This window comes from Bombyx mori, chromosome 20 (genome assembly GCF_030269925.1).
Source record: "Bombyx mori chromosome 20, ASM3026992v2".
In the NCBI taxonomy this organism is placed as follows: Eukaryota; Metazoa; Arthropoda; class Insecta; order Lepidoptera; family Bombycidae; genus Bombyx; species Bombyx mori.
The window spans coordinates 6,128,726-6,141,598 of NC_085126.1; the positions used below are offsets into that span (position 1 = coordinate 6,128,726).

Here is a 12,873-nt window from a genome sequence, read left to right on the forward strand (position 1 = left end):
AGTTTTTATTAATTATCTAATAATAAAATTCATTATAATAACTTATTCATTCTGTTACATTAATGCTTATTTCGTACATACGTTAAATACGTTTAAATTCAAATCTTAGGAAAAAAACTTCATCAATTCGTAAATCAGTTCTTAAAAAAAAATTACATTTAAATATCATAGTCGAAGGTTTGAATATATCAGAAAAAGTTTGGCCACATTCGTCTGACTTTACTGAAATTTGACATTTATACATTTCATAATGCTAATACTTGTTCTCTGTAAATTTATATATCTCGCTTTGTTGTCATATTAAAGGCCCGTGGCTGCCAATTCGACTGTTATAGAGATAAAAACAGCTCATGCATTCAGTTTAACCAAGTGTTATAAACATTATTCCGCGAAGAACATGGAAACGATTGTAAAATAGGAAAAACAATTGAAATTTAAAAAACACACGGCCGTTAGTTTGTAGTGTTCGTTTCATGTTTAATTTCCTCGATATTCCATATGTTACAGCAGCAATTAACACTAGACGATGACCGAGTTTTGCTCGTTTTTTTTTTTTTGATAACGCCATCTTGTTGTGTCTTTAAAGCGGTTAGTTGCCCTCAATTAAGAAAAATAGCATTATTATTCGCCAATAGATGTCGGGAAGAGTTGATTATTGATAACACGAATAAAAATAAATCGTAGCTAGATCGATTTATCGCCCCCGAAATCCCCTGTATACTAAATTTTATATACAAGAATTGCTCGTTTAAAGTTATTTAACATTAAAAATCGATGTTCATATGAAATAGCGTCGAAATTCTATATTACCAACCATAATACATTACTAAGAGCCTATTGTAATCAGAAATATCCGAGTTTCAGAATTTGGATGACTTCATTTAAAGAAAACGCGTCACAATCCCAAACATCAAAACAGTTGTAATACAACTTCCCTCCATAATTACTGGTAAGTTTTATTTTGTATTAGACAATGTTGTTAGACAATGAAGGTCTACTGTACATCTAATCGACAATGGGTCTTAAATACATGGACATCGGCAATGACAGGAGCATAATCCAAATCGCTGACGACTACAATTAACAACAGATTATGCAAAATATAAGACTAAGAAGAAAAATGGAGTTGAACTTCAATGCCGTGTGTCAAAATGAGCGACTGCAATCTCAAATTATCTATCCTGTATCGAAAAGAATCGTTTGCGTATAAGAAGTCAGTGATTCTTAAAAACCATAAAAGTTTTTTTTATCTGCACGCAACGTGCTCTGAGGAATTGCTCGAGATGATACCGGCATCTCGTTTTTACCATCGCACCGCCCGCCACCGGAGTAGAGTTCATCCATACTACCTGGAGCCACTGCGGTCATCCACAGTGCGTTTCCAGAGGTCTTTTTTGCCATGTACCATCCGGCTATGGAATGAGCTCCCCTCCACGGTGTTTCCCGAGCGCTATGACATGTCCTTCTTCAAACGAGGCTTGTGGAGTGTATTAAGCGGTAGGCAGCGGCTTGGCTCTGCCACTGACATTGCTGAAGTCCATGGGTGACGGTAACCACTCACCATCAGGTGGGCCGTATGCTCGTCTGCCTACAAGGGCAATAAAAAAAAAACTTGTCCATGTTTAAAAAATATATTTACGAAAGGGTATTTATTAATGGCCGTTTTACTCACTAAAAGCGTAGTAGGTAACGACCCGGCGCCGGCGGCATAAATGTTATTGTATTTTACTTAACTACCGTTCAAGTTTATTGTGATATTTTATACATACCTCGTTACCTATTTTTTTATTGCCTTTCTAGGCAGATGAGCACACGGCCCACCTGATGGTAAGTGGCTACCGTCGCTCATGAACGTCTTCACATTGTTTTTTTTATTTATTCCTTAGATGCGTGGACAAGCTCACAGCTCACCCGGTTTTAAGTGGTTACTGGAGCCCACACACATCACAACGTAAATGCGCCACCCATCTTGAGATATAAGTTCTAAGGTCTCAGTATAGTTACAACGGCTGCCTCACCCTTCAAACTGAAACGCATTACTGCTTCACGGCAGAAATGGAAAGGATAGTGGTACCTGCCAGTACTCACAAGAGGTCCTACCAGTAAAATTACATAGATGAAGTCATTAACGTGTACAAATTCCATTGAAGCATGCACACTAGCTCATTAACACGCGCAGTTTACGTCTGTAGTGTCTTTAACTTCGTAATATCGCTCAAAGTTGCGAACTCCAAGACCGAATGCGGTTACTTTTGATAAACCTCTGCTTGCAGTGATGGAGTTAAGATATCTACAGCTAATTTTTTTATATGAATTTGCATTTCTTTATATGTTAAAGCGGAGGCGAGGTTAATTCACGCTATGGGATACTAATTCACACTATTCGACGTCCGACTTGGTTTAAGATAAGATTAAGTTCAGAGGTCATCCGGTGATTGTTCGTTACGAGTCCATAGATATCAGAACGTAAATTCCACAGCCTACGTTTTGATGTGTTCAGAAACTAGTTCAGACCTAAAGACATTATTGGTCTAATGCAGAACTAGATACGACGATAGTGCCGATTGTGCACAATTAAACATTTTGCTGGTCCTCTATGACTGGACAGCTTCGGAGGCCGGTTGGAAGTACTCCGATATTCGTGGGTAAAGGTTGCGACGGGGAAATTATAGGTGGTCAAAATAGCGGGTATGGACAGGATGCAAGAAACCGAAAAGAATGGAGTGCATATGAAGAGACCTACACTCAGCATTGAGTGGACATGGGTTGACGAAGAGAGAGAGAGAGAGAGAGAGAAATCAAGTGGAATGTTTGCTCATTACGCTTTAAAAGACAACAAGTAGGCCGGAAGCCTGTATTGTCCTTAATTTAATTCATCTTAGATTACTTTTCTACTTCTTTTTGTTCCGACCTAAGCTGATGGTCTAGAGAGACTATATCAGCGTCACTGAGCTAATAGGTGAGCTCACGGGGCTCAAACCTGACGATGTTGCTAACACGAACCCTAGCAGGAGCCGTGCTTCGCAGAATCTAACAACAGATCGGAAACGCGACCCATTGAGAAGATCCGGCGAGAAACTCAGTGGGCTGTGTTTTTTTACAATTGACTCTCGTGTGCAAAAGGTTTGAGAGAGTGCATTGACAAAATCATAGTTTTTAGGGCTCCAGTAGCCATAACATGAAAACCCCTAATGAGATGAGATCGAAAGCCGCTTCAGACAAGATGATAGTACCGATCCAGACCACTATTAAGAAAGTTTAATATAGTTATTCCAGCCTTTACAACTAACATTATCGCTTCTGTATAGTACGTGTAGTGTGCACAGTTATTGAAACAAAAGGTATTTTGAGAGTTCAACAAAGGTCGTACAATAATGAACAGTCATACTCACTAAATCTTCATCAACCTATCTTGCATTTATTTTGATGTCTTAATCAGTATAACAGTTGTTCTATGTTTAGTTTTAACAATAATGAAGAGTTTATGTATTGTAACAGTTAATATACTAAAATATCGATGATTTAAAGATTACTTAATTTAAGATAAATGTTTTTTTCTTTGTTTTTTTTTTTTTTATTGCTTAGATGAATGGACGTGCTCACAGCCTACCTGATGTTAGGTGGTTACTGGAGCCCACAGACATCTACAACGTAAATGCGCCACCCACCATGAAACATAATGTAAGTTCTCAGGTCTCAACTATAGTTACAACGGCTGCCCCACCGACCCCACCCTTCAAACTGAAACACATTACTGCCTCACAGCAGAAATAGGCAGGGTGGTGGTAGCTACCCGCCTGGATTACTACCACCAGTAATGGTAGATGGATGAGCTCACGGTCGCGGTATAGTTTGCAAACTAAAAAATCACACGCTTAAATAACAAACCTAACAAAAAGAATTTTAAAAATATTTTTAACAAATAATAGAGATAGTGTGCAAATTATTTTGAAGTCGAAGAAAATGACTTTCAAAGATTCCATTCCACACATACCAAGCCAACCTCCTATTTTCGCAGCAATAAAATGAATGCGTCAAATTATATGACACGGATAATGTCAGATAGACACAGAATGACCTTGTTACGTTTTATCTTTCGTCCATTAAGCAGTTTTCTGACTACTTCCCTTCTCCGCGAGTTCCACTTTGATCCTCTAACTTAGGATTATCCCTCGTTCTTTGAATTCTCAGTCGCCTATAATTTGGTTAATATTTATTCTGACACCTTCTAAGTTACGACGCCAGTGATAATTCGATATTTTGGAGTGTTTTTTTTCTTGCTTAAGACCCAGAAGAGCTTATGCCTCATCCGATGTTTAGAGATTAACAGAGCCAATACACATTATAAATTGAATACTAATTTATATATTAATACGTGAAGCAAAAACTTTTTACTACGAAAATTGCGCGGACGGAGGTGTATGAAATTTCCCACACTTATAGAGAATATAGAGAAGGATTGCAGAATGTTAATTTTTTTTTAAAATTATGCATAAAAATCTATAAAAATACATTATATCGATAAAGAAAACATTACACACACTACCATGTATTTGACACACACACACATACTCTTTATTTATTGTCAATTATTTGTTATTGCTTAAGTTAATATTGTTTATCTTTCTTGGCGAAATCTGTCACTATAGAAATATAAATAGTCTTTGACAATAGAACCAGAATAATGTTCAAACTTATAATTTCAATTATTTATAGTCGAATTTCGACTACTGCGGGACCATTAGCTCTAAGAATTAGACATAATATTGAAATCTACATTGCATCGGTACAGGGTTTTCTTTGGTTTTCTCGATTTGTAGATAGAATTAAAGGAAAACTAGTAGAGCATTTGAAACGTCGGAGACAATAAATTAAATGAGCGATTATCCCGTAATGTTAGTTCCAATTTTGGAATTTTTATTGCCTTATCCTTGAAACCGAAATGTATGATGCTTAACTCCGGAAATAGGGAGGATTGTGGTATCTACCAGTGGTATCTTGCTCTACCAGTGCTTCTCAAACACTGTGATTCCAAACAAACATCTAATCCAATGTATCCGTTCTATAGTTGTATTATAGAACGGACACTTAGAACTCATGTCATCAGGCTTTGTTATGTGCTGTAAACACTTAACACCAAGTGGGCCGTGGACTCCTACGCTCGTATAAGTAAATATATGTATATTTTCTATGTACTATAGATAAATAACATTTTACAATGCGACAGTTTTAACAATAACTAGTTGAGTAATATATTAAAAGACGCGAACTTTGTTTAAGTATTCTCTCCAAACTCAAAAAAATGACTTTTTTTTCCTACCTAAGCTGATAGCCTTGAGAGGCTATTTCAGCGTAACCTTAACTAGTAGGTGAGCTCACGGGGCTCAAACCGGAGTGATGCTAACACTGGCTCTAGCAAGAGCAGTGCTTCGCAGAATCTACCACCGGATCGGAACCGCGACCCACTGAGAAGATCCGGCGAGAAACTCAGTCGAAAAAAATTACTCATATTCATGAGACGCTATCAGCCAGCCAGCAAAAATCATATTCATGAGTCGCTATTACAAAATGATATGTGTATATGATATGTGTAAAAATATATGTGTATTCACACAAATATAGTATCGGGGATCTAATAACTAGGATCTAGGATCGGGAAACTAAATTAATTAAACCCGGACAGTCGCATTTTAACTTTAATAATTTCTTATCTTCCACGCTAAATTCACAATCTTAACTCTTCATTTGGCTACATGTTTTTAGACAGGTATGGTGACATCTTGCTGTAGATTGCGATGTTGTCAGAATCATAAGCTCAAACTTAGAAAAACATTCGTTATTTAACACGCTTTTATTAGCTTCATTGGTATATACGAGTATTATATTTTTGTTAATAACAGAATATTGGAACGTCATTCTCATCGATTTCAGGAAGTCAGATTAAATTGAAAAATTAGACACTCATCAAGAACTGTGGACATTACAATATTTTTACAACTTCGCTCTAATACCCTGAACAGTTACAATGGAACAAAAAAAAGATAAACTAGTAATTAGTTCCGTTTGCTTTTTAAACTACTTTCAGTTTTACTTTATTTAGTTTTTTTATTAAACTTTCTTTTGTCGTTGAGCAGATGTCAACAAGTCAACATCATAGCCATCCTTAACAAAATAACAATCACGTCAATATTCCGGTGCACGAGAGAAATCTGTAACATAATCTAAGTACGCTAGCCCTGAGTGGTCACTCAGCCTTCGGAGGCACTGTATACATTACTAATAGCATTCTCACACACAAACTTCTTACATCCAGTACTAAGGTTCAAGTTATTAAGAAAACGTTATTGTCTCGACTTTTTTTATTGCGTAGATACGTGATCGAGCTTAGGGCCTACCCACAACTAGCTGATGTTAAATGGTTGTCAGAGCTTTACTTAATACTTCCGAACTTCTTTATTGCTTCCGGTGCCTGGTAGAAATAAGCTTAATCATTCAAAGACCGTAGACGTACTAATAGCATTCTCACACACAAACTTCTTACATCCAGTACTAAGGTTCAAGTTATTAAAAAAACGTTATTGTCTCGACTTTTTTTATTGCGTAGATACGTGATCGAGCTTAGGGCCTACCCACAACTAGCTGATGTTAAATGGTTGCCAGAGCTTTACTTAATACTTCCGAACTTCTTTATTCCTTCCAGTTCCCGGTAGAAATAAGCTTAATCAGACAAAGACCGTAGACGTACTAATAGCATTCTCACACACAAACTTCTCACATCCAGTACTAAGGTTCAAGTTATTAAGAAAAAGTTTTTGTCTCGACTTTTTTTATTGCGTAAATACGTGATCGAGCTTAAGGCCTACCCACAACTAGCTGATGTTAAATGGTTGTCAGAGCTTTACTTAATACTTCCGAACTTCTTTATTCCTTCCGGTTCCCGGTAGAAAAAAACTTAATCGTTCAAAGACCGTAGACGTGTGGGATATCACTACGTTTTACCACCAGTTAATCCCGGTAAGCGATTGTAGATTGCTAATAAATAAAAAATACTCATGCTGACCAATTCTTAGAGAACTTCCCGATTTTGTATTATTGCCTTTTTAAGCAGTTGAGCGTACGGCCTGTATGATGGTAAGTAGATACCGTCGCTCATGGTTGACTGGTGGTAGGACCTCTTGTGAATCCGCACAGACCACTACCTCACTTATTTCTGCCGTGAAGCAATAATCCGTTACGGTTTGAAGGGTGGAGCCATTGTAACTATACTGACACCTTAGAGCTTTTATCTCAAGATGGGTGGCGCATTTACGTTGTAGATGTCTATAGGCTCCAGTAACCACTTAACACCAAATGGGCTGTAAGATCGTCCACCCATCTAAGCAATTAAAAAAACATAACTCCCATCAATGCCAGGGGCACACCCAAACCGCTTTTTCACAGATATACACAGAAACAGATTACGTTGGGGTTTCGATGCACACAACACTACCCAAAAGTGTTACGCATCAAACTACCCATCCATTTTATTTTAACGTTATTCAATAAATTCATTTGTTTCCGTCGCGGAACTTCGACGTGACCATGTTTAATTCAATACAGTATATCCATTTGAGTGATAAACAAGAACGTATTGAAAATGTCGCTTTCTGGTGGAATCCAAACAGAACAGTATGAATTTTTGTTTGTAATAAATATCATGTCAATTGCAAAGCAAAATTGAATTGAATTGAATTGAATAGCCTTTTATTCAGATCCATATTACAATTATATGACTAAACTAGCTGTAGCCGTCCGCTTCGCTGAGCATTTAAAATTAACATTATTATTTCTCACCCCCACAAAGATTCTCATCATTAACGCCCCCGCAGCTGGTGTAGGGAGGCCAACACTCATATAAATATTAGCCTATCCATTAAGTACGTGTATTTTCTTCATGGATACCAAGTTTCAAGTCAATTGGATGTGTGGTTCAGTAGTTATAACGGAACATCCGTAAAAACCACTGTAGATTTATATATTAGTATAGATATATTATGTAGAAAACTTAAATTTAATGTAAACCTTAATCTAGTCTCTCATTTGAATTTTACCAATTTTCTGCAGACCTGTTTGCCAATCTTCAAAGGCCTCCTCCAACCTTTTCCACTCATGTCTTTCTTGAGCCACTCTGTTCCATGTGACGCCTGCCACTTCTCTTATGTCGTCGTCCCATCTTTTTTACGATCTACCCTTTTTCCTTTTACTTTCTCTAGGATACCATCGTGTCAAGCAAAGCAAAATAGTTAACGAATTTTCACCATCAATAAACATAATCAGGATACCATTTAATATTAAATCGATAAATAAACAAAAAATACGGCCACGTTTTTAATCCTCTTTAAATAAATCGGCAGAAAGGCTTACATCCCGACCACTGAAGTTACTAGCGTAGCCCGGGGTATTTTAACATCCATAACAACCGCCTTACCAAGGAATCCAGAACATTTAACTGCTTCACAACAAAAATAAGATAGCAGTCCTCGATCCTCGTGCAAATTTTTAAGTTAATCAGACGTATTGAAGTCTTATTTTGTATTAGTTGCAACAATATGTTTATTTATTACAGCTTATCTGAACTTTAAAGAATAACATAAAAACAAATAGAAACAAAAAGCCGATAATGGTGAGGACCATTAAAAACAAGTTGAATCAAAAGGGGAAACAAAAAATTATTCTTATTAGTATTGATCTTTCAATACATTTTTATCTGCTTACTGTTGGTAGGACCTCTTGGGAGCCCGCACGCGTAGGTACCTCCACCCCACCGATTTCTGCCGTGAGGCAGTAATGCGATTCGGTTTGAAGGGTGGGGTAGCCGTTGTAACTAGAGTGAGACCTTATAACTTATATCTCAAGATGGGTGGCGCATTTACGTTGTGGATGTCTATGGGCTCCAGTAACCACTTAACACCAGGTGGGTTGTGAGCTCGTCCACTCATGTAAGCAATAAATAAATAAAACGAAAATCATTTAAAAAAAAAAATCATCGTTTCGGTCACACCGACTACAGAAAAAGCAAATCTACTTGCTCACTTCTACAAAAACGGTGATTAGATATTTATAAAATCAACCAAACACAATCAAAAGCCGTCGCCAAAGGTTATGAAGACCTCGCGTAGATCTGAATCTATCAACCTTTGAAACTTTTAATTGAAATTCTTTATCGAACAATTATATCTTTGGGCTGAGCTCTTTCTGATATTTTAGACGAAACAAATCTGTTTTGGCTTATAAATCTATTCTTATTAACTAACATTGCCTTTGTGTAATAATACTTTTGGTTTTGACTATTTAAAAGGGTAATTGTTATCTGGAGAAAGACCAAAAGAGCCGCAAGATTCATTGGTATTGACATTCAAAGAATGTGTCGGAACTACACCCGTAAGTACGTACCTTTTTTTTAAACATAAGTGTTTATTTAACCCCACAGATATAACCCACTGAGTTTCTCGCCAGATCTTTTCAGAGGGTCCCGATTCCAATCCGGTAGTAGGGTCAGCGAAGCATTGCTTTTGCTAGCGTTTGTATATTTTTTTATTGCTTAGATGAGTTGACGAGCTCACAGCCCACCTGGTGTTAAGTGGTTACTGGAGCCCATAGACATCTATGACGTAAATGCGCCACCCACCTTGAGATATAAGTTCTAAGGTCTCAGTATAGTTACGACGGCTGCCTCACCCTTCAAACCGAAACGCACTACTGTTTCACGGCAGAAATAGGCAGGGTGGTGGTACCTACCCGTGCGGACTCACAAGAGGTCCTACCACCAGTAATTACACAAATTATAATTTTTTTGCGGATTTGATTTTTATTACACGATGTTATTCCTTCACCATGGAAGTCAATCGTGAACATTTGTTAAGTACGTATTTAATTAGAAAAATTGGTACCCGCCTGCGGGATTCGAACACCGATGCATCGCTAGATACAAATGCACCCGACATCTTATCCTTTAGATCACGACGACCTCAAATTCGTCGCGATTCCGATCCGGTAGTAGGTTCAGCGAAACAATATTTCTGCTTGCGCTAGTATTACCAACCTCTCCCAGGTTGATCTCCATTAGGTCACCTACTAGTACGCGCATAATGGGAATAGCTCCTTTGACTACCAACGATTAGATAGGTAGAGACGAAAAGACTAGAGAGAAGCTCCTGGCTTGCTTGATGCTGAGCAGTTGTAATCAGATGTAAAATGTCATCAGTAACTCAAGGGTAAGATGCTCGGTAAATTCGTATCAAACGACGAGACTATGTCAAGGTTCAAATCCCGCAGGCAAATACCAATTTATCTAAGGAAATACGTATTTGACACGTGCTCTCTGAAGCTCACGATAGAGGAATAACATTGTGTAATAAAAATGAGATGATTTAGCGGTAGGAGGGCTTTGTCTGTGTCCTCTGACATTGTCGAAATCCATATACGACGGTAACCACACACCATCACGTTATAGGTCCTTTTTCTGTTTTGCCTACAATGGTAATAATAAGAAATGAAAAATCTTCCGCTCTTACTGGTGGTATGATATGAATCTTGCTAATGACTCTTGTTTATTTCTGCTACAAAATAGTCTAGCATTCCGGCTTGAAGAAACAAACTAGACAACCATAACACAATTGAAAGTTCGTACAGATTTGTTAAGGTCAGTGGCGATATATTTTCATGTCTATGTGCGCTGTAACCACTTAACACTAGGTCGGCGATGTGCTTGTCCAGTTATCTAGTATAAGAAAAAGTAAATTGCTTAGAGCAATTCTAAATCTGCAGTTTGTAAGAATGTTTTTTGAATTTTGAAACAGAATAATAACTTTGGCAACACGGTCATTATAAGTCAATAAAAAATTCAGGTCGTACGTGCACGTGTTGTAACTACATTAAAATAAAATAAAAATAACCTTCTCTCTGACTATATCGAATTATTGAAGCGACCAGTACTAATTACAGTCCACGCTCTACACATAGATTACCTTACAAAACCAAAGTTTCCCATATAGTCGACCCATCTAATGGTGATATGATTACCAAACATTACTAGCACTTAATTGAAGTTACTTTGAATTAACTATAGTAGTTTGTATGTTCTCCGCAAATTCTCCGTTTAACCCCCCAAAACACCCATTTGGGTAATTGCCATAGGAAATTCACAATTTCCCCGCGTTGACAACAATACATTTTTGTAGATCGATCTTCTTCTATATCTATAAAATAGTACGTACTGTATTGACTGGCAGGAAATCTACCATTTAAGGCTACAATTTAGATAGCAGTATTCGTAGTGAAAATCGATTTTTTTCTTGACTCCATTTTACACTTTCTGTCAAGACATTTTTAGTACCTCCCTGTCACTTGTCTTGTCGGTATTTCCGTGTAAAGATGTCGGCCAGCAGAGGCTACCTACGAGACAAAGATATTGAAAGAAATATTCCTTACATTAGAGAGCGAAAATAGTGTAGAAGTTTTGTGTTAATGAAATAAGGAAGCATTCCTAACCATCTCTGTTGGTCATCAATTCTATCTTCAGGCAATCAATTCAAAAATGAATACTAAAACTATGCTATTATTTATATGAGCAACCTAAAAAAGCGCTAAAAACCCGTTTCTTCTGTCCACTTTGATTTAAGCCATGGGTAAGATTAATTCTTTTTTTTTTTTAAATTTAATTCTACGTATGGCTATTTTCAAAGCCGTATTTTCTGCGATCCCACCCCACGCAATGCGTTGCTGTCGTTATCTGAAATTCATCAGTAACCTAAGATCTAGAAGCTATTCAGCACAGAATCATAACAATTAAATTTTATTTGCTGTATTTTTTTATATCTTAGATGAGTGGACCAGCTCACAGCCCACCTGATGTTAAGTGGTTACTGCAGCCCATAGACATCTACAACGTAAATGCGCCACGCACCTTGAGATATAGGTTCTAAGGTCTCAGTACAGTTACAACGGCTGCCCCAACCTTCAAACCGAAACGCATTACTGCTTCACGGCTGAAATAGACAGGGAGGTGGTACCTACCCGTGCGGACTCACAAGAGGTCCTACCACCAGTAATTACGCAAATTATAATTTTGCGGGTTTGATTTTTATTACAAGGATGTTATTCCTTCATCGTGGAAGTAAATCGTGAACATTTGTTATGTACGTATTTCATTAGAAAAATTGGTACCCGCCTGCGGGATTCGAACACCGGTGCATCGCTACATACGAATGCGCCGGACGTCTTATACTTTAGGCCACGACGACTTCAAAAAGCTTTTTAATTTTTATCAGGGTGCAAGGATTTCTATTTGCCCGAAGCCTTTATATAGATTCACCATGACGGGCAAGCCAAAAGTTTCATTCTTATTTTCAAAAGTGTTTTTTTTATTACTTGACCTGTGTTAAATAAAATGAAACTCACCTTCCATAGCAAAAGAAAACTCGGCGTACAGCCGAAAACTGAAATCTCGCGAGGACACAAAAATATCGAGAGTCTTTTCACTTCAAATCGAATTACTAATCAAATAAGCTGATCGTATTTTCCCGACAACTTTTCCGGCTTGAGAAGCGTGCGTCCCACCCCGAAGTCGGAGTCACACTGGAGGATGGCTTTCACGGTGTGACTAGACATGCATTGTGTACACACGATAGCTTCAAGGGAAAATACAACGTGTATTGTACCTTACGGCTTTTAATTTACAAGTGAAAGTATGAAGCGATATTGAAGCAGTGCAAAAAGTTTTCTTTTAATTTTTAAATAGGCAAAAGAACTTAAACCTAGCTTAGTACTGTCATTTACCTTCATAAATTAAGTCGAAGTTTCGGTTGTATTGAAATAAAGGATATTTTACCTTTG

The 12,873-nt window shown here is 37.5% G+C and overlaps 2 protein-coding genes across 4 annotated transcripts in view; one reads left to right on the forward strand and one right to left on the reverse strand.

The window, feature by feature from the left end:
- The window catches only part of LOC100127051 (high-affinity octopamine transporter protein), a 70,998-nt gene extending 58,195 nt beyond the window's left edge, over positions 1–12,803 (reverse strand). Inside the window, exon 1 of the mRNA XM_038018155.2 lies at positions 12,439–12,803. The gene's annotated coding sequence lies outside the window, so the exon portion shown is untranslated. The remainder of the gene's footprint in view (positions 1–12,438) is intronic.
- Positions 237–12,873, forward strand: part of LOC105841503 (uncharacterized) — a 40,386-nt gene continuing 27,749 nt past the window's right edge. Inside the window, exons 1-2 of one of the 3 annotated variants that reach the window (XM_062674362.1) lie at positions 237–588; positions 865–949. The gene's annotated coding sequence lies outside the window, so the exon portion shown is untranslated. The remainder of the gene's footprint in view (positions 589–864; positions 950–12,873) is intronic. The other 2 variants (XM_062674364.1, XM_062674363.1) reach the window with 2 other exon arrangements.